The sequence below is a fragment of the Sus scrofa genome, chromosome 9 (assembly GCF_054392235.1).
Source record: "Sus scrofa isolate SSC_HxYL_T2T_F1_AM1 chromosome 9, Sscrofa_HxYL_maternal_Yorkshire_Landrace_v2.0, whole genome shotgun sequence".
NCBI classification, from domain to species: domain Eukaryota; kingdom Metazoa; phylum Chordata; class Mammalia; order Artiodactyla; family Suidae; genus Sus; species Sus scrofa.
Window position 1 is genome coordinate 51,900,646 of NC_139391.1, and position 27,982 is coordinate 51,928,627.

General features: G+C 38.1%; 1 protein-coding gene and 1 pseudogene across 1 annotated transcript in view; one reads left to right on the forward strand and one right to left on the reverse strand.

The window, feature by feature from the left end:
- LOC100524098 (olfactory receptor 8A1-like) overlaps positions 1-27,982 on the forward strand; it is a 141,033-nt gene that overhangs the window by 98,818 nt on the left and 14,233 nt on the right. The gene's annotated exons all lie outside the window — the stretch shown is intronic.
- LOC100521109 (olfactory receptor 8B12-like) lies at positions 6,075-7,009 on the reverse strand (annotated as a pseudogene).

Below are 27,982 nucleotides of genomic sequence, written 5' to 3' on the forward strand. Positions count from 1 at the left end.
CAGGCCTTCATGTTAGGAATAATGATAAGAGACATAGAATGTCACCTTGTTCAGCTTAGTGTCGGCAGCACAGGGTCTTACAGCCTCTGCTCTCCCTCAAAGGAAAAAGGCTTGGATGGTATAGGAAGAGGGGTGCCCTAAGCATAGATACTAACTTTTCCTGTGATGGCAGGAAACTTAAAGTCTGCATTATCCTGAAATCAGTTCTAGGCTAGAGACCATGATTAAGGCCATACCCAATATCTCTTCACTTGAAAGGACACATCATCTATCCACAGCCATAACATGATATTGAAAAGGGGGGTTCTTTTACAAGTATATATACCCAGATCTGACTGGAACCCAAAGAAGCTGCCCTCAGGTGAGAAGTGTCTGTAAAAGAAATAAGGAAATGGAGTTTTCACAAACAAAGCCCATTTTGACTTCTGCACAGCATTTCAGTACCCCAAGGACTGCTTATCGGAGGAGTAGAAGCAGAAGCCCCACTTCTCAGAGCTGTAGATAGAGTGCCAGGTTGATGCTAGGTGGGAGTCTCTATGCTGGCTTTCTGCAGTAGTGACAAACTTCATAACACAGTCTGTGGACCTGGTAATTGGTCAGGGGCCTAACATGCTCAACACGGCAAAGACCCTCATCACATTAACCTTTTTCAGTAAAATTGTCTAGAAACCTTTGAAGCTACCCAAGACTCTCTGTGATCAAATAACAATGAAATCTGCCTCAAAAGGAGTTAAAATCTGTGCATGAAGGAGAAAGAACAGTAAATGCTATATTACCATTGACTCTATGGGAGCAGTAATGTGCCATGTAGAGACAGCAGGGAAGAATCACACATAGCTATGGTGACATTTCTCTAAAAGATACCTCACTTTTGGAGGCCAAGAATCTGAGTACATATTCTCTATTATTTTGGCTAAGGTAGAAGTTCACTATATGAATGATTCATACTTTTATTCAATGATTATTCCACAAATCTATCATTTCTGCATTTTAAAATGAGTTGAAAAATTATACCTAGTTACTGTAAAAAGTTTCCTCTAAAACGTGGTGTTAATTGAATGATGGTGCATTTTTTTCTAGAAATTTGCTTTCATAATGATGCTGTATATTTTCTCATAAACATGACATGAAATATAATGGGGTTTTTTGCTGTGTTTCTTGTTTCTAAATCTCAGTTGTTTTGTTTTGGCGTGGTTTTATTGTGATAAGATCACTTAACTTGAGACCCCTCTTAAATGTTTAAGTATATGATACTGTACTGTTAAATGTAGATACAGTGTTGTACAGCTGATCTCCAGAACTTATTCATCTTGCATAACTGAAACATCATACCCACTGAAAAATTGGAATGAGCCTGACATCTCCAAATTCAAGTCAGACAGTGACTCCTTCCACCTAGTGGCCTCATGCCTAAATTTCAGGGCCGTAATCAAGGTGTAGGAGCAGGAACTGAACCTAGGATTTAAGAATGCCCTGAAAATCAGACGTGAAGTCCTCATTGGCATGGAAAAATCAGATTTTGAAATACGAGTGCATCTGAACAGAGGTGTTACATTCTGACACCGTGGTACAAAGGGAGACATGGGGAAGACATTGCACATATAAATTTTTTTAATGGCACTCAGCCTGTGAATTTGGAGGAAAAGGATGCACCAGTCACTTTTCTTAATGTTGGACAGAAAATGGAGAAGAGAGATGTTTTATCAAAGAGAATTTTTAAGGGTAAAGCAGACTCTTTTATGTTTAGCAGTGGAAGAGTCTGCAGAGATGAAGAGATTAAAGATCTAGGAAAAATGAGGAGTTCTGCTGTGGCACAATGGGTTAAGAATCCAACTGCAGTGGCTCGAGTTCAATCCCTGGTCCTGCACAATGGGTTAAAGGATCTGTGGCGTAAATCACATCTGCATCTTGGATTCAGTCGCTGACCTGGGAACTTCATATGCTGTGGGTATGACCATAAAAGAATATATATAAGAAAAATAGGGAAATATTGAGGGAATAAAATCCTCAGAGATGAAAAGCTGTTGACAAAATTCCGTATCCATTCACTTCATGTTTTTAAAATATTTGAATTAGGGAATAGTAAATACTTCTTTAAGATGATAAACTATATAAAACTCAAACCAAACGCCAGCAACTTAATTTGAAAATCCTAGAGGCATTTCTAATAAGAACTAGAAATAAAATTAGAATGCCTACAGTCTCCACCATTACTTAACATTGTATTAAAGGTATTAGAAAAAGGCAACTATAAGTGGGCAAGGAATAAGAGGATAAGCATCAGAAGGAAATAAGCAAAACTTCTCTATTTATGAAGACTTTATTAACATATTTGGAGAACATGAAAGAATTCATGGGAAAACATCTACAAAAAATAACAATTATATTACAAAGTATATATTAACATATAATTCAAATATAAATAATACTCAGAATATAGAATGAAAGTTAGAACTCTTGTTACAATAACAGAATTATAGTATAAAATTCCCAAGCCTAAATCTAGTAAGAAATGTACAAAGCATAAGTGAAGAAAATTACAAGAACACTCCTAAAAGTTACTGAAATAGGCCTGAAGAAAATGAGAAAGTATACCATACTTCACAATGAGAAGTCTGAAGATTAAAAAATGTCAGTGCTCCATAAGTTTATTTATAAATTTAAGATTCAATAAATATATTAAATATGCCATCAAGTTTTTTTTCTGAGACTAGACAGATTAGTATAAATGTTATGGTTAAAAATGAATAGCCAGGAAAACCCTAAAAAAAGAAGAACAATATGTGGGAAGTTACCTTCAAGATATGAAAACATTATGAAGCTTCTATAATTAAAGCAGTGTGGTATTGGCTTATGAATAGACTTACAGACCAATAGAACAGAATGGAAAACACAGAAATAACTCAAGTGCCTATGAAACTTGGTATATAATGAAGGCAACAGCTCAAGTCAGCAGGGAAAAGAAGGACTTTTTTTATAAATGGTGATAGAACAGCTGGATAGCCATATGGAAAAAGATAAAGTTGGGTCCATTCCTCACACCATACACTGGTACAATTTCTAAAAAGATCAGGCATTCAGATATAAAAAGAATGAAATCATAGAAGCATTTTGAAAAAGAGTGAATTTCTTTATAACCTCAGAGGAAAGCATTTCTAACTATGGCTAAAATACCAGAAACAGTAAAAGATTAAAATATTCAATTAAAAAATTTTATATAATAAGGAAAGTCAAAGGCCAAATCACTAATTGTTTAGGGGAGAAAATGTATGCAACTTACTCAGACAAAAAGCTAATATTCAGTCCTCCTAAAAACTGAGAATGACACCCAAAAGAAAAGTGGGGAAAAGGTGTGAAGAAATGTCCATATAAGAAATAATACCAGTATCCATTAAATACCTGAAAACATCTCCAATGTTTCTAATTATTAAATAAATGCAAATTATAACAAGACTTAAAACTCCTTCTGATCATTCAGGTTTGAAAATTTGAAATTTTGAAAATATGCTATGTTGCAGGGACTTGTAGGAAAGTAGACATTCCCATTTATTGCTGAGGGGAAATAAATGTCAATTCTTCCCCCAAAAGATCCACAGATTCAGTGTAAAACCAATCAAAACGTCTGCAGTTTCTTTTGTAGGAATTTACAAGCTGATTCTAAAATCCATATAGTCACTCAACCAAAAATAACCGAAACAAATTTGAAAAAGACAAATGGAGTTAGAGGACTTAAACTCACTGATTTCAAGAATTGTTATAGGAGTTCCTGTCTTGGCGCAGTGGAAACAAATATGACTAGGAACCATGAGGTTGGGAGTTCTATCCCTGACCTTGCTCTGTAGGTTAAGGATCCAGCATTGCCGTGAGCTATGGTGTAGGTCACAAACGCAGCTCGGATCTGGTGTTGCTATGGCTCTGGTGTAGGCTGGCAGCTACAGCTCCAATTAGACCCCTAGCCTGGGAACCTCCGTATGCCGCGAGGGTGGCCCTAAAAAGACAAAAGACAAAGAAACAAAAAAAAAGAACTGTTATAAAACTACAATAATCAGGGAGTTACCATTGTGGCTCAGCAGAAACAAATCTGACTAATAACCATGACTATGCAAGTTCCATCCCTGGCCTCTCTCAGGGGGTTAAAGATCCAGCATTGCCGTGAGCTGTGGTGTAGGTCGCAGATGCGACTTATATCTGGTGTTGCTGTGGCTGTGGTGTAGGCCGGCAGCTGTAGCTCTGATTTGAAACCTAGCCTGGGAATTTCCATGTGCCATATATGCAGCCCTAAAGAGAAAAAGAAAAGGAAAAACTGTAATAATTAAAACTGTGTACTGACATCAAGGCAAACAGGTGGGTGAAAGGGACAGAACATAGAGAACAGAAACGAACACACACAAGTAGAATTAATTGATTTTTAACATAGGTGAAAGAATAATCACTGGATATCTTTGTGCAAAAACACACAAACCCCAAAAAAATTTGTTCCATACCTTATACTATATACCAAAATTAACTCAAAATTAATCTTCATGATCTTTTTAATGGCGGCAAGTTGTTTACATGTCTTGGCTATAGTGAATAGTGCTGCTATGAACATAGAGGTGCATGTATCTTTTTGAATGAAAGTTTTGTCTGGACATATGCCCAGGAGTGGGATTTCTGGATCATATGGTAGTTCTATGTTTAGTTTTCTGAGGTATGTCCATACTATTTTCCATAGTGATTGTACCAATTTACATTCCCACCAACAGTGTAGGAGGACTCCATTTTCTCCACACCCTCTCCAGCATTTGTCATTTGTAGGCTTATTAATGATAGCCCTTCTGACTAAAGTGAGGTGGTAACTCATTATAGTTGTGATTTGAATTTCTCTAATAGTTAGTGATGTTGAGCATTTTTTCATGTGCCAGTTGGCCATCTAGAACATACCCTCACAACATGCTCAAAATAAGCTCAAATGGCTTAAAAACTTAAATATAAGACAAGGCACCATAAAACTCTTAGAAGAGGACATAGGCAAAACATTCTCTGACATCAACCATACAAATGTTTTCTTGGTCAGTCTCCCAAGACTCTAGATAAAAACAAAAATAAACCAATGGCACCTAATCAAACTTACAAGCTTTTGCACAGCAAAGGAAAAAAACAAAAAGTCAACCTACAGAATGAGAGAAAATAATTGTAAACAATGCAACTGGTAAGGGCTTAATCTCCAAAATATACAAACAGCTCATACAACTCAACAGCAAAACTCAAACAACCCAATTGAAAAATGGGCAGAAGACCTAAATAGACATTTTTCAATAGATATTTTATATTAGTTTCATATTAATTCTTCAAAGATACACTTACATTTGCACCCTTACAACATTCTCAATTTGGATGACCACATTTCAAGTGCTCAGTACCATATATGACTAGTTACTTCTATATTGGGTAGTAACAGCTCCCGGTTATCTCAGGCCACAACCAGGGTAACCCTTGAAATTAAACCCCAAATTCTGTCTCTGTTAGTGTTGAAACAATATATGATACCTCCACTCCATATCTTTATACCCCATAAAATTGTATTTCTCTTGCCTAGAAGTTGTAATTCACTAAACTATCTCTAGGGCTCTACCCATCAAGTCATAGGTCACCATACTTGCAACTATATGAAACCTAACGTACTTTATACTTATACACTACAGAATTCATCAGAACTGATCTTGTCATTTTGCCAAGACCAACTCAACAAAATTTTCCACCTCCTACTCTCTTACAAAATGTGATATATAAAAATTACCCTGTGAAAAGTAGCATGAAATTACTGTGAATAAATTCATAAGTTAAATGTGCTAGGTCAACAAACATGTGAAGTAAAATCTTCCAAGAAAGACATGAGGCAAGAAAACATGACATAAAGAAAAACAAACTGGATTGGGATTCAAGCTGGAATTTCCAGTCCCAGCTCTGGCACCAAGCAATTTTATGTTCTTGGGCAACATATAAACATTTCTGAGTCTCTAAAGTGTAATGTATTATATGAAGGTGCTGGATAAAAAATTCTTGCATCTTATTTCTCAATTTCTAATATTTATTCAAGAGAAGGTTATTCTGCCCAAGGTTTTCTTTAGGGCAAATACAACATCCTTATTCCTCAGGCTATAGATTAATGGGTTAAACATGGGCACCACAATGGTATAGAACAGGGAGGATACTTTCCCCTGGTCAAGGGGTAAGATAGAAGGTGGTTTGAGGTACATAAATGCTCCTGAGCCAAAGAAAAGAGAAACTGCAATTATGTGGGAACTGCAAGTACTAAAGGCTTTGGACCTGCCTTCAGTGGAGCTAATGTGGAAAATACTTGAAAGGATGAAACCGTAAGAGATAAAAATGGCACCAATGGGCACCCCAATGCCAATGGTCACAACAATAAAGACTGCTAATACATTTATGTAAGAGCTATTGCAGGAAAGTTCAAGGAGGGGAAGAATGTCACACATATAGTGATTGATAAGGTTGTCAGCACAAAAGGTCAGAAATACTATATTTCCTGTATGGGCCACAGCCCCAAAAACCCCCATGCCATAGACACCCAACAAAAGGAGTAAACACACCTGAGGAGACATGGTAACTGTGTACACCAATGGTTTACAGATGGCCACATAGCGGTCATACGCCATCGCTGACAAAATGAACGATTCAGAAAAGACAAAAAAACAAAAGAAAAAGAGCTGAGTCATGCACCCTGCATAGGAAATGATGTTCTTTTTTGAGACAAAACTCGTCAGCATTTTGGGGATGATGGCAGTAGAGAAACTAAAATCTATGAAGGACAAGTTGAAGAGGAAAAGTACATGGGAATATGAAGGTGAGAATTCAATCCAATCAGGGTTATCAAACTCAGATTCCCTACCACAGTGACCATGTAAAAACTTAGAAACAGGAAGAAGAGGAGGATCTGGAGTTCTGGTTGGTTTGTTAAGCCTGCGAGGATAAACTCTGTCACAGAGGAGGTATTATCTGCAGCCATTCCTCTCAAGAAGAATCTGTGTTGGAAAAAGAAGAGTTGTTCAGAGAAAGAGAGAATTCTTCCTGAGAATGGCGTTTGAATAGAGAGATTTTTGAACTTCATGAAGATGGCATTTCTTTATACCTGTGTCTCTCTTTTCATGGTCCAAAAGTGCCTTGAACCATCCTGGTAACTGCCTGAGGGTGAAATTTGTCTCCAGAGTAAGAAACACCTCCAACCTTTCCTATGGTCCCTTCTGTGCATGTCCTTCCCTCTACAGCCCTTAGTCAAATATATGAGGCCTGGGGCCCTTCTCTGCAGTGACTCTTGAAACATGGTAGCCATTCAACCCTGCCTAGACCTTTTACCTTGGGGCCAGTGCTTGACAGAGCAGGAAGATAAAGTAGTGTGCCCAGGGTCTTTGGCTGGAATGGCTGTGGAATTATGTGATAATAATAACAGAATCATAATATAAAGTTATTAATTAACTTTAAGAAAAATAAAAGGAACATTTACTGAGCTATCTATGAGATAAGCATTGCTGTAAATGAGGTGTGGCATGATTATCCTCATATGACTGTGCCTAAGTGATCTGCACAAGTCCCAGTGCTGCTAAGTTGCAGCAGAAGGGTAAGTCAGGTGGTCTGACTCACAGAGTTTGAGCCACAGGACAGACCAGGTCAGGCAGGCACTCACCCTCCTTCTGCTTGGAGTCACAGTCCTCTGCTCTGCTCTCTCTCATCCATCTCTTTCAGAGGAGACTCAAATGGCCCTGGTGAAAAGAAAGTGACAATTCAGAATTCAGACACCTCTACTTCTGTTTCTCTACTAAGGATCAAAACCTCTTGTTTATCCTGGTTCTCTTGCTGATGGAAAGAACATAACCTGTGCCTTTGCACTGAGTCTTCTGTCCAGCTTTCAGGGATGAAACAGCATTCTTTCCTAATGTCAGAGTATGTCAGGAAACTATAGAGTTTTTTTCTGGATTAGAGATCTCAACACCCTACCTACAGAGGCTCCCTCAGGATCACTGCTCCAGAGACTACCTTCCCTAAGGAAGAAGAAATGTTTACATCTTTGTTAATGCTTGGCATGGCTTTTAATGACCTATTCTTTCATTCAGGTTATATCTTTTTTTAACTTTTAAACCCATTTACTGATTATTATTTCCATCTTTATCATAGTCTTTTGAAGCCTAACTTCCAAATTGTTTACTTTTAATTTTATTGGAGTATAGTTGATTTACAGTGTTGTATTAGTTTCAGGTGTATAACAAAGTGAATCAGTTATAAGTATACATATATCCATTCTTCTTTCCTATATGGGTTATTACAGACTATTAAGTAGATTTCCCTGTGCTATACAAGTCATTTTCAATTATCTATTCTACATACAGTAGTGTGTATGTGTTATTCCCATTCTCCTAATTTATCCCTCTCCCCACCCTCCATGGTTTCCCCTATGGTAACCATAAATTTGATTTCAAAATTTTGAGTTTGTTTCTGTTTTATAGATAAGTTCTTTTATATAATTTTTATTTAATTCCACATCTAAGTGATACCACATGATATTTGTCTTTGACTTCACTAAGTATGATAATCTTTATTTTAAGCATATTTAAGAGCAAAGTACTGTGGGAAAAGTAATTCTTGCTACCTTGCATTAAGCACTTACTGTGAACCAAACACTGTGTCTAACCCAGGACCTTCACACGAAGGATCCAAAAAAATGTGCAAAAAATTTACCTCACTAATTCCTCACCAATTAATAACCTATTAATAGGTTAGACCTATTAATATTTGCTTTAAAAAGTGAGAGACACACAGCTTGTAGGTTCTAGCATCTTAAGTCAAACTTGGCTCTATCCAACTCCAAACTTCATAGGTGCCAGGGATATTGCTGGACTCCTTCAAAGTACTGAGTATATGTTACTGATGGCACCCAGGTTGTCTCTAGACATCAGTCCTGGCTACTGTAAGTTGCATATGTTGCCAAACAGTTCTTCTCGGGAAGGGATTTCATTCAAATAGAGGCTAAAAAGTTTTGTGTGGCAACTTGCATTCTACACCCCTTACTAGGGGCTTTCAGCTATTAAGGATGACAGATATCACAGCCAAGAAATAAATCTTGATATGGAGAAATTTGAGCTATAGTATGCAAGTGGACTGGAAAGATTTTTGTTTCTGGGTTAATGGCAGAAGTCCTCTTACAGAAGTTTTGAAGCCAAAACACAAAGACAGACGTCTATCTTCCTTTAAGCAAATCTAACTAAAAACACTGGACTCAAGCCTGTATCCATTTATGATTTTGTGCACATAACATCAGCAAGGACCTGCTCACCCTCAGCTATGACTCAGCAATGATGCTACATCTTTTTGATATGCTCTTGGAATTTTCCACATCCCAGAGAAACTCTAAATGAATCCCAATCCTCGTTCTCAATCCACTGCACAAAATTACAAGTGGAGAAAAACAATTCATTAAAATGAGCTTAAATAGTCTCTTCTTGAGATCCAAGTGCAAAGAAGACATTGAGGGGTTCTCAGAAAACTCTAAGGGGGATTTTGTTACTTCAGGGACAGTTCTTGCTGTGGCAACCCATTTCCAAAAGCATCTTAAGTAAGGCTTCTCCAAAACCATGTTACCTGATGCCCTTTTCCAGTACAAGCAGAAAGGGGGAGGGGGAGGAGGTTATTTTGCTTTTCTATTTGTATAGTATTGTTACCTTTCCAAAACTTGAATCTCTGAAAAATGGCTTCCTTCTTCTCTTTATTTCTAACTTAAATTATACATGAAACATTATGGGGCATGTGACAGTTTACATACAATAATATGTCTTTGCAAATATGGCTCATTCATGTGCATTAGCTCTCAGACTTCTGGCTATGTAAGTATGGTCCCAAGCCAATCCCTACCTATCATAGGAGTCCAAGCTTCAATAAGAAGAAACGTAGACCTGGCCAGAGAGAAAAGATAACATCTGAGAGGTCTTCATATGAAAGGTTTGATTAGCTCCTAGAAAAGAAGATAGAATTTAATTCATCTTTCAGTCATCATATGGATCTGTGTAATAGTTAATTTTAATTAGTTTTTAATAAATGTATTTGACAATGTAATATGTGATATTCAGGGTATAAAAAAAGCATAATTCATTCCAGAAAGAAGCTTACAGTCTAATAGAGGCATCACCCCAATAGGTTCTTCTTCCTATTTCTGTCTCTTCATATTTCATGTTTCCCAGGGTTTAGTTCTTAACCTTCTACCCTATTTCTGTTTTCCTAAATTTTCAAAGAACTCATTTGTTTCATGGCTTCAGCAGTCTCTCCAGATAAATGGCTCTCAAATTTGTATCTTTAGTGTTCAGTTCTCTACTAAGTTCCTTTCATATGTATCCAGCCTTTTTCTGGAAATTTCCAAGAGGCTATCTTATAGTCATCAACTCACTGAATACAAGGATGAACACATTTTTCTTTCTGCAAAACTAGACGTCCTTTCAACTTCTCCATTATTTATCTGAGTATCATCATTGGTTAGAAAGTAGAATTCATATGGTTAGATGCTAAGTCCTGGTTTTCTAGGACAGTCCCAATTTGTACCTGTTAACCCAGAAAAATTAGTAGTTCCCTTTCACTCTGAAATGTGTCGTAGCTGTATAAGGAGTATTCAGACATGAACTTTGGAATCTGGTGGACCTCAGCACAAATTCTAGTCCTGTTACTTAGTAACTATATGATCTTAAGAAATTTGTTGAATGTTTCTTAGTTTCCAAGTTTTTATCTTAAAATTAGTAAAATAAACACAACTCAAAAGTTGTTTCAATGAGTAAATGATGCACCTTATGGCATAAAGAATATACCAAGAGAAGTTATTTTATTATTGTTATTATTTAATGTTAAATAATATGTATGTCACATTATTTTATTAAGTAAATAAAATGTATTATTTTATGGTAATAATAATAACTATATCCTTGGGTGAAAGTGGTTTCAGAATGGACTAGAATAGAAGTCAGGGAAATAAATTTTAAAACTTATACAAGCAGTGGAAACAGAAAAAGAACAGGGCCACAAATTATGATATTAAGATGAGACACTAAACAGGATTTAGTGAGAACACAATGCTGAACAACAGGCTTGAGAGAGAACAACAGAAAATAAGAGGCACAAACCACATGTGATTAAGTTTTCAAACTCAGGGAAATGACAGAAATGGGAAAATAAGGAGGAGGGGAAAGGGATTTTAGACAAGATCATCAAATGCTGGTAGAACTTCCAAACAACAAAGAACAGAAGGTAGAAAATTGAAAATCAGGGATGGAATGTGAGAGTACAATATAAATTAGGAAATCATCTGAATAGAGGTAATTTGAGAAAAAATGGGAAATTTTCTTCAAGGAGCAGAGTTTAAAGACAAGGATTACAACCCTTCAAAAATGTCAACAAACAGGTAATGGGAAAAGAAAGTTGACCAAGGGAAATGTCAAAATAAGGCAGGTATAGCCATTGAGAGCAAGAACCAGAGAAAACAAACCTAGAATTAAATCCCAACTGTATTCTTCATCAGCTCTTGAGGCTGAGTAAATTACTTAACCTAATTAGGATTCTGTTTCAATCTAAAAAATGGGATAATACCAAATTTACAGGTATTTGTGAGGATTAAATTATACTTCAGTGAATATTCACTTAGTAATTATTAGTTGAGTCTATAAAATGTCACAGTGCCCAAAGATAGAGAAAATTTCAAGAGTTACCAAAAGAAGAAAGAAAAAGAATTTAAAAGTAACCTTAAACTAAGTCACTCTTTTGCAGGTTTATTCACTCACTTTTCTTTTTTTTTTTTCTTTTTTCTTTTCTTTGTCTTTTTGGAGCCGCACCACGGCATATGGGGGTTCCCAGGCTAGGTGTCCAATTGGAGCTGTAGCTGCCAACCTCACCACAGCCACAGCAATGCCAGATCCAAGCCGTGTCTGCAACCTGCTTAAACCACTGAGCAAGGCCAGGGATAGAACCTACATCTTCATGGATACTAGTCAGATTCGTTTCCACTGAGCCATGACGGGAACACACACTTACTTGTCTGTATTACTTTTCCTGTGCTTAGTCTGATATAGCCTTATGCTATTCATTGGTTACCTCAAGACTATATTCCACAAATCCCAACTAGATTAAAAACTCCTTCAAGGAAAATCTTAACCTACAGCTTTGAGGTACATTAACACACTCACTACCTATCAGAGTGAAATACATTATACATGCTCCTCAAGAACTTGCTTAACGTAATACATATGAATATAGTACAGTATAATCCATATTGCAAACCTCTAATTTCAGGGATAGTTGTTTGCTATCTGAAATAATCCATCAGAGGTTCTGATAAGCAGACATTTTATTTCCATCAAAAAAAGTAATATAAACTGTACATATTAGATTTACTTAAACTAAATAAGTTTGAAACTTTTAATATGTTAACATTGAGCCAGAAGCTTTCTCCTTGTCAAAGTCACGGTGTTTATGGCAGAAACCTCCTTTTCTCTTACAGTCACTGGCAAGGAAAGTTTTTTTGTTTTTTTGTTTTTGTCTTTTTGCCATTTCTTGGGCCACTCCGGCATATGGAGGTTCCCAGGCTAGGGGTCGAATTGGAGCTGTAGCCATCGGCCTATGCTAGAGCCACAGCAATGCAGGATCCGAGCCGCATCTGTGACCTACACCACAGCTCACGGCAATGCCGGATCTTTAACCCACTGAGCAAGGCCAGGGATCGAACCCGCAACCTTATGGTTCCTAGTCGGATTTGTTAACCACTGAGCCACCACGGGAACTCCAAGGAAAGTTATTAAATGGCAGAAATTGCTACAAGGACCAGTTAGTTGCCAAGCAACTTAAAACTCTCCAAAACTGTATTATTTTCCTGAGGGGACTTAAATTCAGGAAATATTGTACTAATTAATACAGTTGTGTTTGAAGCAAAAATACTGTAAAATCTATCATTTACAAAGGGTGTAAAGGGTACAAAAGAAACCAAGACTGTGCTAGAAAGTACAGTATAAGCAGAGTTAATCAGGACAAACCTAAAATAAACTTCAAGTGTAAGTTAATGAAAGGGAGACATTTAATTTGATAGGTAGGAGCAGAAAGGTTATTCTAAACATAACACATCTTAATTCACTAATAATCAAATTAAATGTATTATGTGTGCAAAGAAATCAAGCAGTGTAAATAAAATAATATAGCAAAGTTATTTTGCTTGATAAGAGACTCCTGTGTAATCTTAACTGCAGCATTAAAGAGACTGTAATTTCTAAAGACTTCTCCAAAAAGGAAAGCCACAGAGTCAATGATGTACAATATTTTACAAACTTATCTCTCAGAAACTTTATTCTGGTGGCTAGCTTAAATCAAGAGGCAATGTGGTACCCTAGAAGAACCCTAGGCTTAGGATTCTAAAGATCTGGCTCTGGTCATATAGCCTTGGACAAGCCACTAATTGTCTTTACCTGGAAATTCCTCCTCTTATGAATGGAATAGATGACACCAGATGCTCTTAAGTTCAGTGAGTACATTTCAACCCTATTTCACTTAACAGACACTAACTTCTTGAAATATTAATTTTCCTTTCATGATATATTTCTAATTTTCCTCCAACTTCTGTCTACTTTTCAGTCTCCTTCAAGAGTTAATTATTGAAATTCCACAGTGTTCTATCCTCAGCCTTCTCTTGGCATTCTGTGCTCTCCAAAGATCCTGTCTACTCCCATGCCGTGAGTTACCCTCTGCTGGTGACTTCCAAATCTGTATTTCTGTCCATATCTAAATACTCAACAGACATTTAAAATTCAACACATTAAAAAGTTATATCCACTACCTTTCCTCAAAATGGGAAAACAAATGGGAATTCCTCAAAAAGGAATATGCCTTCCTATTTTCCATATCTTAATAAATGATACCATTTTCCCACTGCTCAGTCACCTTTGTCAATAGTAAAGTCAAACTGATTCTAACTTTTAAAGGAGTGAGGCCACTTCCCTGAAAATCAGTCCATGAAAGTGAATTTATCAATGGATCAGTTTACCAAAAACCAATTCATTGAATGGCCTATTTGCAAAATTTGTTTCTTTAATAATTTATTTTTTACAAGTACTGCATTTATATTTTTAAAAATATAGAATATATATTAACATAAAATAGAAAATGAAAGCCATCTACTCATAAATAATCACTGTTAATATTTGGGTGCATAGTGTTTTTTGTTAGATTATATTGTAATATGCTACCTTGGAGCATTTTCATTAAAACCACTTATTATTGGCATCTTTTCATGTCAGTAAATAAACTGCATCAGCATTACTCTTGATTGCTTTATAATATTCCTTCAGTGGAAGTACTATCATTTAGTATGTCATTTCTTTGACATTTTTTATGTCCAATATTGACTAAGATAAACACTGTGAGTTGAATGTGCGTTTTGAGAAATGTAACAGATTATTTTCTGAGGATAAATTCCTTGAAGTTAAATTGCCAAGTCTAAAGATATACTCTGTTAAGAATATTGCTGAAGTGTTCTCATGAAAGGTTCTATTACACTCATACGAGCAATGTATAAGCATTCCTTTTCCCCCATGTCTTTCCTAACAAGTTCCTAAAAATGGGGCCAATTTAATGCTAAAAATGCCATCACATTACTTTAATTCATATTTCTTTGATTACAAGTAATGTTGGCCTGTAGGAATTTAGTTTTAAATTTCTTGGCCTGGGCTGTTCATATGTTGTATATGAGTACTTAAATGTACTTTATTGGGTATAGTTGACATACAATAAAATGAACCCAACTTATGGGCTTTACAGTTCATTGATTTTTTTGTTTGTTTGTCTTTTAGGGCTGCACCTGCAGCATCTGGAAGTTCCCACCCAGGCTAGGGGTTGAACTCAGAGCTGTAGCTACAGGCCTATGACACAGCAATGCCAGATCTGAGCTGCGTCTGCAACCTATATACCACAGCTCACCACAACTCTAGTTCATTGATTTTTAACAAATGTATAAGCCCATGCAGGAGTTCGCATTGTGTCTCAGCGCTTTAAGAACCCAACTAGTATCCATGATGATGCAGGTTCCATCCCTGGCCTCACTCAGTGGGTTAAGGATCCAGAGTTGCCGCAAGCTGTGGCATGGGTCCCAGATGCAGCTCAGATCTGGTGTTGCTGTGGCTGTGAAGTAGGCTGGCAGCTGCAGCTCAAATTAGACCCCTAGCCCAGGAACCTTCCATATTCCAGAGGTGTGGCCGTAAAAAGTAAAAAAAAAAAAAAAAGGCTTTGCAACCACCACTCAATTAAGAGGCAAGATATATATATATATTTTCATTACAAAAATTCTCTAATATCATGAACGACGCCCCCACTCCTGACTTCTGATTTCAGTCACTATATATTGTTTTGACCTGGTTTTGGCATTTATAAAAATATAGTCATACAGTATGTACTCTTTCGTGTTGTTTTTTTCACTCAGCATAGTTTTGAGATAAATTCATGTTATTGCACACATTGATAGTTCATTCCTTTCTATTGCTGAGGAGTATTCAGTCATATGAATATTCCACAATTTCTTTGCTCATTCAGCAGTTGAAGGAAATATACATTGTTTACAATTTGAAACTAATATAAGTAAAGCTTCCATGAATATTCATGCATAAGTTTTTCTACAGACATATACTTCCATTTCAGTTGAGAAAACACCTAGGAGCAGAATCTCTACGTCCTATGGAACATGTATTTCTTATTCTATTAAAATCTGCCAAAGTATTTTCCAAGATGGTTATGCCATTGTATACTCCCACCAGCAATAAATGAGAATTTCAGATGTTCACCAATACATGATATTGTCAGTACTTTTAATTTCATCATTCTATTGGTATATAATAGCACCTTGTAATTTTGTTTACATTTCCCTGGTTATTATGACATTGATTCAGTTTTCATGTCTGATTGGCCATTTAAATATCTTCTTATTAGGCTATATATTTCTTCCCTGGCTATTGTGATTTCTTATTATTGATTTGTAAATATTAGTTACATAAGCTAGATATAAGTATTTGGTCAGGTTTTTTAACATATTTACTCCCAACTAGTAGCTTACTTTTCATTTTCTGAGCAGTATATTTTTAGGAACTATAAATAAAAAGTCTAAGTTTTTATGAAATTCTGTTTATATGGTTAGTGCTTTTTGTTCTAAAACTTTTTGCCTAGACCAAGGCTATGAAGATGTCTTTTCTTCTATGTCTTCTGGACTTTTACTATTTTTAATAATAATAATTAGGCCAGTGGCCCATTTTGAGTTAATTTTGTTTAACTTTTAATTTTGGAGCATTTCAAAGCCTGAAAAGTAAACAGAAGAGTATAATAAATCTTTATATGTCTCTCTTAGTTTCGACAGAATCAACATTTCTGACAATTTTATATCATCTATACCTCACAAACTTTCTGACTTCAGTTAATAATGATGATTACACAGTTTTTTGAGGTAAAATTTATGTACATTGAAACACACAAATTTTTTTTATGTAATGATTTTTTTTTTCATTAAAGCTGGTTTACAGGAGTTCCCGTCGTGGCTCAGGGGTTAACAAATCCGACTAGGAACCATGAGGTTGTGGGTTCGATCCCTGGCCTTGCTCAGTGGGTTAAAGATCCGGCATTGCTGTGAGCTGTGGTTGCAGATGCGGCTCGGATCCTGCATTGCTGTGGCTCCAGCGTAGGCTGATGGCTACAGCTCCAACTGGGCCCCTAGCCTAGGAACCTCCATATGCTGCCAGAGTAGCCCAAGAAATGGCAAAAAGACAAAAATAAATTAATTAATTAAATAAAAAATAAAGCTGGTATATGGTGTTCTGTCAGTTTTCTACTGTACAGCCCATGGTGACCCAGTTACACATATATGTATAGATTCTTTTTTCTCACATTATCATGCTCCATCGTAAGTGACAAGATAGTTCCCAGTGCTATACACCAGGATGTAATTGCTTATCCATTCCAAAAGCAATAGCCTACATCTATTAACCCCAGGTTCCCAATCCATCCCGCTCCCTCCCACTCCTCCTTAGCAACCACGACTCTTTTCTCCATGTCCATGATTTCCTTTTCGGTAGAACAGTTTGTGCCATATATTAGATTCCAGATATAAGTTATATCATAAGGTACCTGTCTTTCTCTTTCTGACATACTTCACTTAGTATGAGAGTCTCTAGTTCCATCCATGTTGCTACAAATGGCATTATTTTGTTCTTTTTTACGGCTGAGTAGTATTCCATTTGTGTGTGTGTGTGTGTGTGTGTGTGTGTGTGTGTGTGTGTGTGTGTGTATTTTCACATCTTCCTAATTCAGTCATCTGTCAGTGGACATTTAGCTTGTTTCCATGCCTTGGCTATTGTGAATAGTGCTGCAATAAACATGCGGGCGCATGTGTCTTTTTCAAGTAAAGTTTTGTCTGGATCTATGCCCAAGAGTGGGATTGCTGGGTCATATGGTAGTTCTATGTATAGTTTCCTAATGTACCTCCATAGTGTTCTCCATAGTGGTTGTACCAACAGTGCATGAGGGTTCCCTTTTCTCCACACCCCCTCCAGCATTTGTTATTTGTGCACTTAATAATAATGGCCATTCCGACCGATGTGAGGTGGTATCTCATGGTAGTTTTTTTTTTTTCCCACTGTACAGCAAGGGGGTCAGGTTATCCTTACATGTATACATTGCAGTTACAGTTTTTTCCCCCACCCTTTCTTCTGTTGCGACATGAGTATCTAGACATAGTTCTCAATGCTATTCAGCAGGATCTCCTTGTAAATCTATTCTAGGTTGTGTCTGATAAGCCCAAGCTCCCAATCCCTCCCACTCCCTCCCCCTCTCATCAGGCAACCACAAGTCTCTTCTCCAAGTCCATGATTTTCTTTTCTGAGGAGATGTTCATTTGTGCTGGATATTAGATTCCAGTTATAAGTGATATCATGTGGTATTTGTCTTTGTCTTTCTGGCTCATTTCACTCAGGATGAGATTCTCTAGCTCCATCCATGTTGCTGCAAATGGCATTATGTCATTCTTTTTTATGGCTGAGTAGTATTCCATTGTGTATATATATACCACTTCTTCCTAATCCAGTCATCTGTCGATGGACATTTGGGTTGTTTCCACGTCCTGGCTATTGTGAATAGTGCTGCAATGAACATGCGGGTGCATGTGTCTCTTTTGAGTAGAGCTTTGTCCGGATAGATGCCCAAGAGTGGGATTGCAGGGTCATATGGAAGTTCTATGTATAGATTTCTAAGGTATCTCCAAACTGTTCTCCATAGTGGCTGTACCAGTTTACATTCCCACCAGCAGTGCAGGAGGGTTCCCTTTTCTCCACAGCCCCTCCAGCACTTGTTATTTGTGGATTTATTAATGATGGCCATTCTGACTGGTGTGAGGTGGTATCTCATGGTAGTTTTGATTTGCATTTCTCTTATAATCAGCGATGTTGAGCATTTTTTCATGTGTTTGTTGGCCATCTGTATATCTTCTTTGGAGAAATGTCTATTGAGGTCTTTTGCCCATTTTTCCATTGATTGATTGGTTTTTTTGCTGTTGGGTTGTATAAGTTGCTTATATATTCTAGAGATTAAGCCCTTGTCAGTTGCATCATTTGAAACTATTTTCTCCCATTCTGAAAGTTGTCTTTTTGTTTTCTTTTGGGTTTCCTTTGCTGTGCAAAAGCTTTTCAGTTTGATGAGGTCCCATGGGTTTATTTTTGCTCTAATTTCTATTGCTTTGAGAGACTGCCCTGAGAAAATATTCATGATGTTGATGTCAGAGAGTGTTTTGCCTATGTTTTCTTCTAGGAGTTTGATGGTGTCCTGTCTTATATTTAAGTCTTTCAGCCATTTTGAGTTTATTTTTGTGCATGGTGTGAGGGTGTGTTCTAGTTTCATTGCTTTGCATGCAGCTGTCCAGGTTTCCCAGCAATGCTTACTGAATAGACTTTCCTTTTCCCATTTTATGTTCTTGCCTCCCTTGTCAAAGATTAATTGACCATAGGTGTCAGGGTTTATTTCCGGATTCTCTCTTCTGTTCCATTGGTCTGTCTGTTTGTTTTGATACCAGTACCACACTGTTTTGATGACTGTGGCTTTGTAGTATTTCTTAAAGTCTGGGAGAGTTATGCCTCCTGCTTGGTTTTTGTTGCTCAGGATTGCTTTGGCGATTCTGGGTCTTTTGTGGTTCCATATAAATGTTTGGATTGTTTGTTCTAGTTCTGTGAAAAATGTCATGGGTAATTTGATAGGGATTGCATTGAATCTTTAGATTGCTTTGGGTAGTATGGCCATTTTTACAATATTGATTTTTCCAATCCAGGAACATGGAATATCTTTCCATTTCTTTACATCTTCTTTGATTTCTTTGATTAAAGTTTTATAGTTCTCGGCATATAGGTCCTTTACCTCTTTGGTCAGGTGTATTCCGAGGTATTTGATTTTGTGAGGTACAATTTTAAAAGGTATCGTATTTTTGTATTCCTTTTCTAATGTTTCATTGCTGGTATACAGAAATGCAACTGACTTCTGAATGTTAATCTTATATCCTGCCACTTTGCTGAATTTATTAATCAGTTCAAGGAGTTTTTGGGTTGAGTCCTTAGGGTTTTCTAGGTATAATATCATGTCATCTGCATACAGTGACAGTTTGATCTCTTCTCTTCCTATATGGATGCCTTTGATTTCTTTTGTTTGTCTAATTGCTGTGGCTAGGACTTCCAAAACTATGTTGAAGAGCAGTGGTGAGAGTGGGCATCCCTGTCTTGTTCCAGATTTGAGTGAGAAGGCTTTCAGTTTTTCCCCATTGAGGATTATATTTGCTGTGGGTTTATCATAAATGGCTTTGATTATATTCAGGAATGTTCCTTCTATACCCACTTTGGCGAGGGTCTTGATCATGAATGGATGTTGAACTTTGTCAAATGCTTTTTCTGCGTCTATTGAGATGATCATATGATTTTTGACTTTTTTTTTGTTAATGTGGTGTATGATGCTGATTGATTTGCGTATGTTGAACCATCCTTGTGAACCTGGGATGAACCCAACCTGGTCATGGTGTATAATTTTTTTGATATGTTGTTGGATTCGGTTGGCTAAGATTTTTTGAGAATTTTTGCATCTATATTCATCAAAGATATTGGCCGATAGTTTTCTTTTTTGGTGGTATCTCTGCCTGGTTTTGGAATGAGGGTGATGGTGGCCTCATAAAATGTCTTTGGGAGTATTCCTTCTTCTTCAACCTTTTGAAAGAGTTTAAGGAGGATGGGCACCAATTCCTCTTTATATGTTTGGTAAAATTCACCTGTGAAGCCATCTGGTCCTGGGCTTTTATTTGTAGGGAGTGATTTTATGACCTCTTCAATTTCATTTCTAGTGATCAGTCTGTTCAGTTGGTCTGTTTCTGCTTGATTCAGTTTTGGCAGGCTGTAAGATTCTAGAAAATTGTCCATTTCTTCCAGATTGTCAAACTTGTTGCCATACAGTTGTTCATAGTATTCTCTTATGGTTTTTTGTATTTCTGCTGTATCCGTTGTGATTTCTCCTTTTTCATTTATAATTTTGGTGATTTGGGTTCTTTCTCTCCTCTTTTTAGTGAGTCTGGCCAGGGGTTTGTCAATTTTGTTCACCTTTTCAAAGAACCAGCTCTTGGTTTTATTAATTTTCTCTATTGTTTTTTGAGTCTCTATTTTATTGATTTCTTCTTTGATCTTTATAATTTCCTTCCTTCTGCTGACGTTAGGACTTCTTTGTTCTTCTTTTTCTAATTCGTTTAGGTGGAGGGTTAAGTTGTCAATTTGGGATCTTTCTTCTTTTTTGAGAAAGGCCTGGATTGCTATAAATTTCCCTCTGAGCACTGCTTTCGCAGCATCCCATAGATTTTGAGAGGTTGTGTCTTCATTATCATTTGTTTCAAGGTAGTTTTTAATTTCCTTCTTGATTTCTTCATTGACCCATTGGTTTTTTAGTAGCATGTTGTTGAGTCTCCATGGAGTAGGTTTTTTCTCTTTGCTTTTCCCATGGTTGATTTCTAATTTCATGGCATTGTGGTCAGAGAAGATACTTGAGATAATTTCTACGCTCCTAAATTAATTATTGAGATTCGCGTTGTGTCCCAATATGTGGTCGATTCTTGAGAATGTTCCATGAGCATTTGAGAAGAATGTGTATTCTGCTTTTTTTGGATGTAGTGTCCTGAAGATATCAATGAAGTCTAACTTTTCTATTGTTTCCTTTAGGATCTCTGTTGCTTTATTGGTTTTCTGTCTAGAGGATCTGTCCATTGATGTGAGGGGGGTATTTAGGTCTCCTACTATGATTGTATTCTCATCAATATCTCCCTTTATGTCTGTTAATATTTGTTGTGTGTATCTGGGTGCTCCTGTATTTGGGGCATATATGTTGACAATAGTAACATCCTCTCCTTGGATGGATCCCTTAATCATTAAATAGTGTCCTTCTTTGTCTTTCTTTATGCCTTTTGTTTTAAAGTCTATTTTGTCTGATATGAGCGTTGCGACTCCTGCTTTTCTGTCATGTCTATTGGCGTGAAATATTTTTCCCCACCCTTTCACTTTCAATCTATATGTATCTTTTGTCCTAAGGTGAGTTTCTTGTAGGCAGCATATTGAAGGTTTTTGCCTTTTTATCCACTCAGCCAGTCTGTGTCTTTTGATTGGGGCATTCAGTCCATTGACATTTAAGGTGATAATTGATAGATGATTATTTATTGCCATTTGAACCTCGTGTTCCAGTTGATTCTATGGTTCTCCATTTTTTTTTTTTTTTTTTTTGGTTGGATGGTCTCCTGTTGTTATCTGCTTGAGTGGGTTTTTTTTTTTTTTTCATTTTTTGCAAATGCAATATTTGGTTTTGGCTTGTGATTGCCCTGTTTTTTAAGTATGCTAACCCCTTCCCATAAATGTGTGTTTTAGCCTGATGGTCCTGTAAGTTCAAACACTTCATTACTATATTAAAATTAAGAAGAGAGACATACATATAAACAAAAAGGGTTATTTACCTCCTGACATCCCTTGCCCACATTTTATGGTTTTGATGACTCTTTTTTATTTTTTTCTTTTTAATTTTATTTTGTTTGACGCATGTTCATGATTAAATCTGTATGCTGGCTTATTTGAGTGACTGCTCTCTGATTGCGGTTTCCTCAGTCCTAGTTCTTCCTCTTCTTCTTCTTTTTTTTTTTTTCTTTTCTTTTTTCTTCCCTTTCCTTCCTTTCTTTTTGGTTTAGAGAAGCCCTTTCAATATTTCCTTTAAGCTGGGTTTTGTGTTGCTGTATTCTTTAAGTTTTTGTTTGTTGGGAAAAATTGTTATTTCCCCTTCTATTTTAAATGATATTCTTGCTGGATAGAGTATTCTAGGTTGCATATTTTTTCCTTTTAGCACTTTAAATATCTCTTGCCATTCCCTCCTGGCCTGTAGTGTTTCTGTAGAGAAATCAGCTGATATTCTTATGGGGGTTCCCTTGTAGGTAACATTCTGTTTTTCTCTTGCTGCCTTGAGGATCCTCTCTTTATCACTAACTTTTGCCATTTTTATTATGATGTGTCTTGGTGTGGGTCTGTTTGGGTTCAGTTTGTTTGGGGCCCTCTGTGCTTCTTGTATCTTGAATCCAGTATCCTTTAGATTTGGGAAGTTTCCAGCAATAATTTCTTCAAATATATTTTCCATTCCCTTATCTTTTTCTACTCCTTCTGGAATTCCTATTATGCGTAGATTGGCCCGCTTCATATTATCCCATAGGTCTCTTATATTGCTTTCCAGTTTTTTGATTCGGTTTTCTGTCTGTTGACCAGATTGAGTGATTTCCATTATTCTAGCTTCCACATCACTGATTCGTTCTTCTGCATTATTCATTCTGGTTTTTACTGCCCCTAGTTCAGTTTGCATCTCTGCAAATGAATGTTCTAGTTTTTCTTGGCTCCTCCTTATATTTTCTAGCTCCTTTCTGAGGGTATCTGCATTACTGTTCATATCTTCTCTTAATTCCTTCAGTATTTTCAGTATTTCTCTTTTGAATTCCAGGTCTGTCTGACTGCCGAGATCTGTTTCATTGTTGACTGTTTTAGGTGAGTTCTCCTGTTGGTTTGACTGGGGGTGGTTTCTCAGCTTCTTCATCTTGCTTGTTGTTTTCTTTCTCCTGAGGGAGTTGTACTCTCCGTGATCGGGCAGTGTTTGCCTTGTCACTGCCGTGGAATATTTCCTGAGGGCTGGCGTTGTTGGTCAATCTTTTTTGAGGCAGTGTGGCTTTTCTGGAGTGTTGATGGGGCTAACAGTGTTTCTTTGCAGCAAAGGAGGACTTCCTGAGGGCAGACAGGACTGGGAGGTCCACACCACGATGGTAGCAGATTTCACTTGGTCATGTAGAGCTCTACATGTTCTATTTGGTTTTCTTTAATACTTTACATTTTTTACTTTACATAAAAAATATAAAGTATATCCATTTTAGGCTGTGGGGTTCTTGCAGGGGGTTGGCAGTGTTGGGCAGCTGCTCTTCAGGGGTGCATCACCCCCTGGGGGCTGGAGCAGCTATCTGGGTCACTGAGAACCTAAGAGGCTCTTCCCTAGGGCAGCCCAACTCAGAAGGACAGCCTGAGAATGTAGGCGGATCTTTTCACAGTCTGGCCGAGCTTGTTGCAGCTTTTCTGGGCTGCAGGGGCTCTTCCAGGGGGCTGGTGGTGCTGAGCAGTTATTTCACGGGAGTGGGGCACCCCCTGGGGGCTTGGCCGGGTAGCAGGGCCGTTGGAAACTGAAGAGGCTCCTCCCCAGGGCAACCCGACTCAGAAAAACCGTCCGAGAATTAGGCCGATCTATTCACAGCCTGGCTAAGCTTGTTCTAGCTTTTCTGGGCTGCAGGCCTTTTCTTGGGGGCTGGTGGTGTTTGGTGCTGCTCTGCGGAAGTGTAGCCCCACCAAAGGGCAAGCAGGCCTGTGCAGGGACAGCCCCTGTGGTGGTAGGCTTCAGGCAATTGTTGAGGCCAGCCCTCCTGGATGGCAGGCAGCCCCAGGTCCGTGAGAGCGTAGGGCGAGGCGGGGGTGGGGGGAGGGGATGCACTGGGAAGCACAGTTTTCAGCTAGCTATCGGGCCTGTAAGCTTGCTGTGGCGTGGGGGGTATTCTATGGGGATCCACCCCTTCTTTTCTCCCCTCCCCAGCACGGGCGCAGACCAGGCTCTTCTCCCACGTTCCCTCTGATGTGGCTTTCCACTTCCCCGCCCCTGGAGTATTGCTCCCTTCCTCTGCGACAGCTTTGTTTTCTAGTCTCCCAGGCAGTCTCTGCCCCTCAAATGGTTTCTAGACCTCCCAAGCAGTTTCCGCTCTGCCCCGCCCCCCTAGCCCGGGGACTAATCTCTGGAGCCGAGGTCTCGGTGCCCAGCCCCCACCCAGGCGGCGCCCCCCGGCCCTTTCTCGGGGACTAACCTTCTGCAGCGAGGTCTCGGTGCCCAGCCCCCCTCCCAGGCGTCCCCGGCCCCCTCTCGGGGACTAACCTTCAGAGGCGAGGTCTCAGTGCCCAGCCCCCACCCAGGCGTCCCCGGCCCCCTCTCGGGGACTAACCTTCAGAGGCGAGGTCTCGGTGCCCAGCCCCCACCCAGTCGTCCCCCGGCCCTTTCCCGGGGACTAACCTCTGGAGCCGAGGATTCGGTGCCCAGCCCCCACCCAGGCGTCTCAATTTTTGGTGACTGTGCCCTTGGTTCAGATGGTCCGTTGGGTTCTTGATCGGCTTTTCCGTACTCCAACTTACTGCTACACTCTTCTCTGCATCTGGAGATTCCTCCGGTTCGTTTGATCTTTCGCCCGGTAGGTGACTTTCCAGGGTGCGGGATCCCTTTCTTCCTCCGCAGTTCCCTTTCGGGAGTGCCCGTCCGCTCGGATTCACCTTCTCTCACTCTCCTCTTTTCTCCCGTTCTGCCCAATAATGTCACGAACTTCTTGCCGTTATTGGAGTTTAGGTTCCTCTGCCAGCGATTGGTTGCTGTTCTGTGCAAGTCATTTATTCTGTAGATGTGCTTTTTTTGTTGTGTTTGTGGGAGAGGGCGAGCGTGTCCTCCTACTCCTCCGCCATCTTGTCCTCCTCTCTCATGGTAGTTTTGATTTGCATTTCTCTGATAATCAGTGATGTTGAGCATTTTTTCATGTGCTTGTTGACCACCTCTACGTCTCCTTTGGAGAAATGTCTATTCAGGTCTTTTGCCTATTTTTCCATTGGGTTGTTGGCTCATTTGCTGTTGAGTTGTATAAGTTGTTTCTATATTTTAGACATTAAGCCCTTGTCAGTTGCATTGTTTGAGACTATTTTCTCCCATTCCATAAGTTGTCTTCTTGGGTTTTTTTGTTTGTTTGTTTTTATGGTTTCCTTTGCTGTGCAAAAGCTTGTCAGTTTGATTAGGTCCCATTGGTTTATTTTTGCTCTTATTTCTATTGCTTTGGGAGACTGACCTGAGAAAACATTTGTAAGGTTGACGTCAGAGAATGTTTTGCCTATGTTCTCTTCCAGGAGTTTGACGGTGTCTTGTCTTACATTTAAGCCTTTAAGCCATTTTGCATTTATTTTTGTGCCTGGTGTGAGGGTGTGTTCCAGGTTCACTGATTTGCATGCAGCTGCCCAGGTTTCCCAGCAATACTTGCTGAAAACACTGTCTTTTTCCCATTTTATGCTCTTGCCTCCCTTGTCAAAGATTAATTGACCATAGGTGTCTGGGTTTATTTCTGGATTCCCTCTTCTGTTCCATTGGTCCGTCTGTCTGTTTTGGTACCCGTACCACACTGTCCTGATGACTGTGGCTTTGTAATATTGCCTGAAGTCTGGGAGAGTTATGCCTCCTGCTTGGTTTTTGTTCCTCAGGATTGCTGTGGCAATTCTGGGTCTTTTGTGGTTCCGTATAAAATTTTGGATTGTTTGTTCTAGTTCTGTGAAAAATGTCATGGGTTATTTGATAGGGATTGCCTTGAATCTGGAGATTGCTTTGGGTAGTATGGCCATTTTTACAATATTAATTTTTCCAACCCAGGAGTGTGGAATATCTTTTCATTTCTTTGAATCCTCTTTAATTTTCTTGGTTAATGTTTTCTAGTTCTCAGCATCTATGTCTTTCACCTCCTTGGTCATGTGTACTCCCAGGTATTTGATTTTGGGGGGGGGGGAACACGCACATCTTGGTTGTATCATTTTTAACAAAAAGATATACTTCCATATCTCACTACATTTTCTTTCTTTCTTTTCTTTTCTTTTTTTTTTCTTTTTTTTTTTTGTCTTTTTGCCTTTTCTGGGGCTGCTCCCTCAGTGTATGGAGGTTCCAAGGCTAGGGGTCTCATTGGAGCTGTAGCTGCCGGCCTACACGAGAACCACAGCAACATGGGATCCAAGCCGCGTCTGCAACCTACACCACACAGCTCACAGCAACACCTGATCCGCAACCCACTAAGCAAGGCCATGGATCAAACCCGCAACCTCATGGTTCCTAGTCGGATTCATTAACCACTAAGCCACAACGGGAACTCCTACATTTTCTTAATATAAAACACTCCACTCATTCTGGAAAATTTCCCTTGATGCATCCTGTTAATCTCATTCCCCCTGAGACAGCTACTAGTCAGATTTTTTTTTTTTTGCCTTAAATTAGCTATCTATCTTCTATAACTTCATGAAATGAATCATACATTTTGTCGGCTTTGATCTGGCTCCTTTTTTACTCAGCATAATTTCTGTAGATCATATGGTAGACCTATGTTTAATTGTTTGGGGAAACTCCATATTATTTTCCACAGTGACTGAACAAGTTTCATTCCCACCAACAGTGTACAAGGGTTCCCTTTTTGCTGCATTCTTGCCAACACTTGCTACATCTTGTCTTCTTGATGATAGCATGGTAACAGATGTGAGATGGTGTCTCATTATGGTTTTGTTTGCGTTTCAGTATTTTAAACACATTATCCCATTGTTCTTTGGTTTGCATTGTTTATGACAAGAAGTTAGCCATAATGCTAATTTTTAGTCCTCTATGAAATTTGTCTTTATTATCTGGTTAGTTGACTTTTTTAAAACATTGATTCTAAACATTAAAATGTTAAACTAACCAGGTATCAATTTGATTATGATAATACTTGGTGTAATTTTCTTTGTGTTTGTTCTGCTTGGGGTTCATTGATCTCCTGTGGGTCCATTTTTTTCTTTAAAATTGGTAATTCTCAGCCATCATTAATTTCACTGTTTTCTCTGATCTATCCCACTTTTCTCTCTTTTGGTCCAATTAAGGTACATTAGACCAAGTAATATTGCACCTCAGAACTCTGAAGCTCTGTTTTTATTTAATCCTTCCTCTCTTCCTCCCTCTTTTTCTCTCTCTCTCTGGCACACTTTCAAATAGTGTCTCTCGTTAGATAGTCAAGTTCTCTGATTATTTCTTCGATAATGTCTATTGTTCTCAAAGTCATCTGGTAATTTTTCTTTTCAGATAAAGCATTTTCAGCTCTACATGTTCTATTTGGTTTTCTTTAATACTTTACTTTTTTTACTTTACATAAAAAATATAAAGTATATCCATTTTATCCATATTTGGATATAATGTATATATCTGTTATATCTATATTTTCCATAAAACCTTGGAGCATATGTATAATGGCTTTTTAAAGTTCTTTATTCCAACATTTTTATTACTTCTTATATATTTCTATTAAATGATTTTGCCCTGGTTGTGTTAACATTTTCCTATTTTCTGGAATATCTACTAATTTTTTATTGGATTCCAAACATTGTGATTCTAACATTGTTGAGTGTCTGGGTTTTCTTGTTCTCCTTTAAAATTCTTAAGGATTTTTTAATAGCAGTTAGGTCAAACATATAAGCATAAGATTTTTATTAATTAAATTTATTTTTATTAAGGTATAGTTGATTATTTACAGTGTCAAGTCCATTTCTGCTGTACAGTA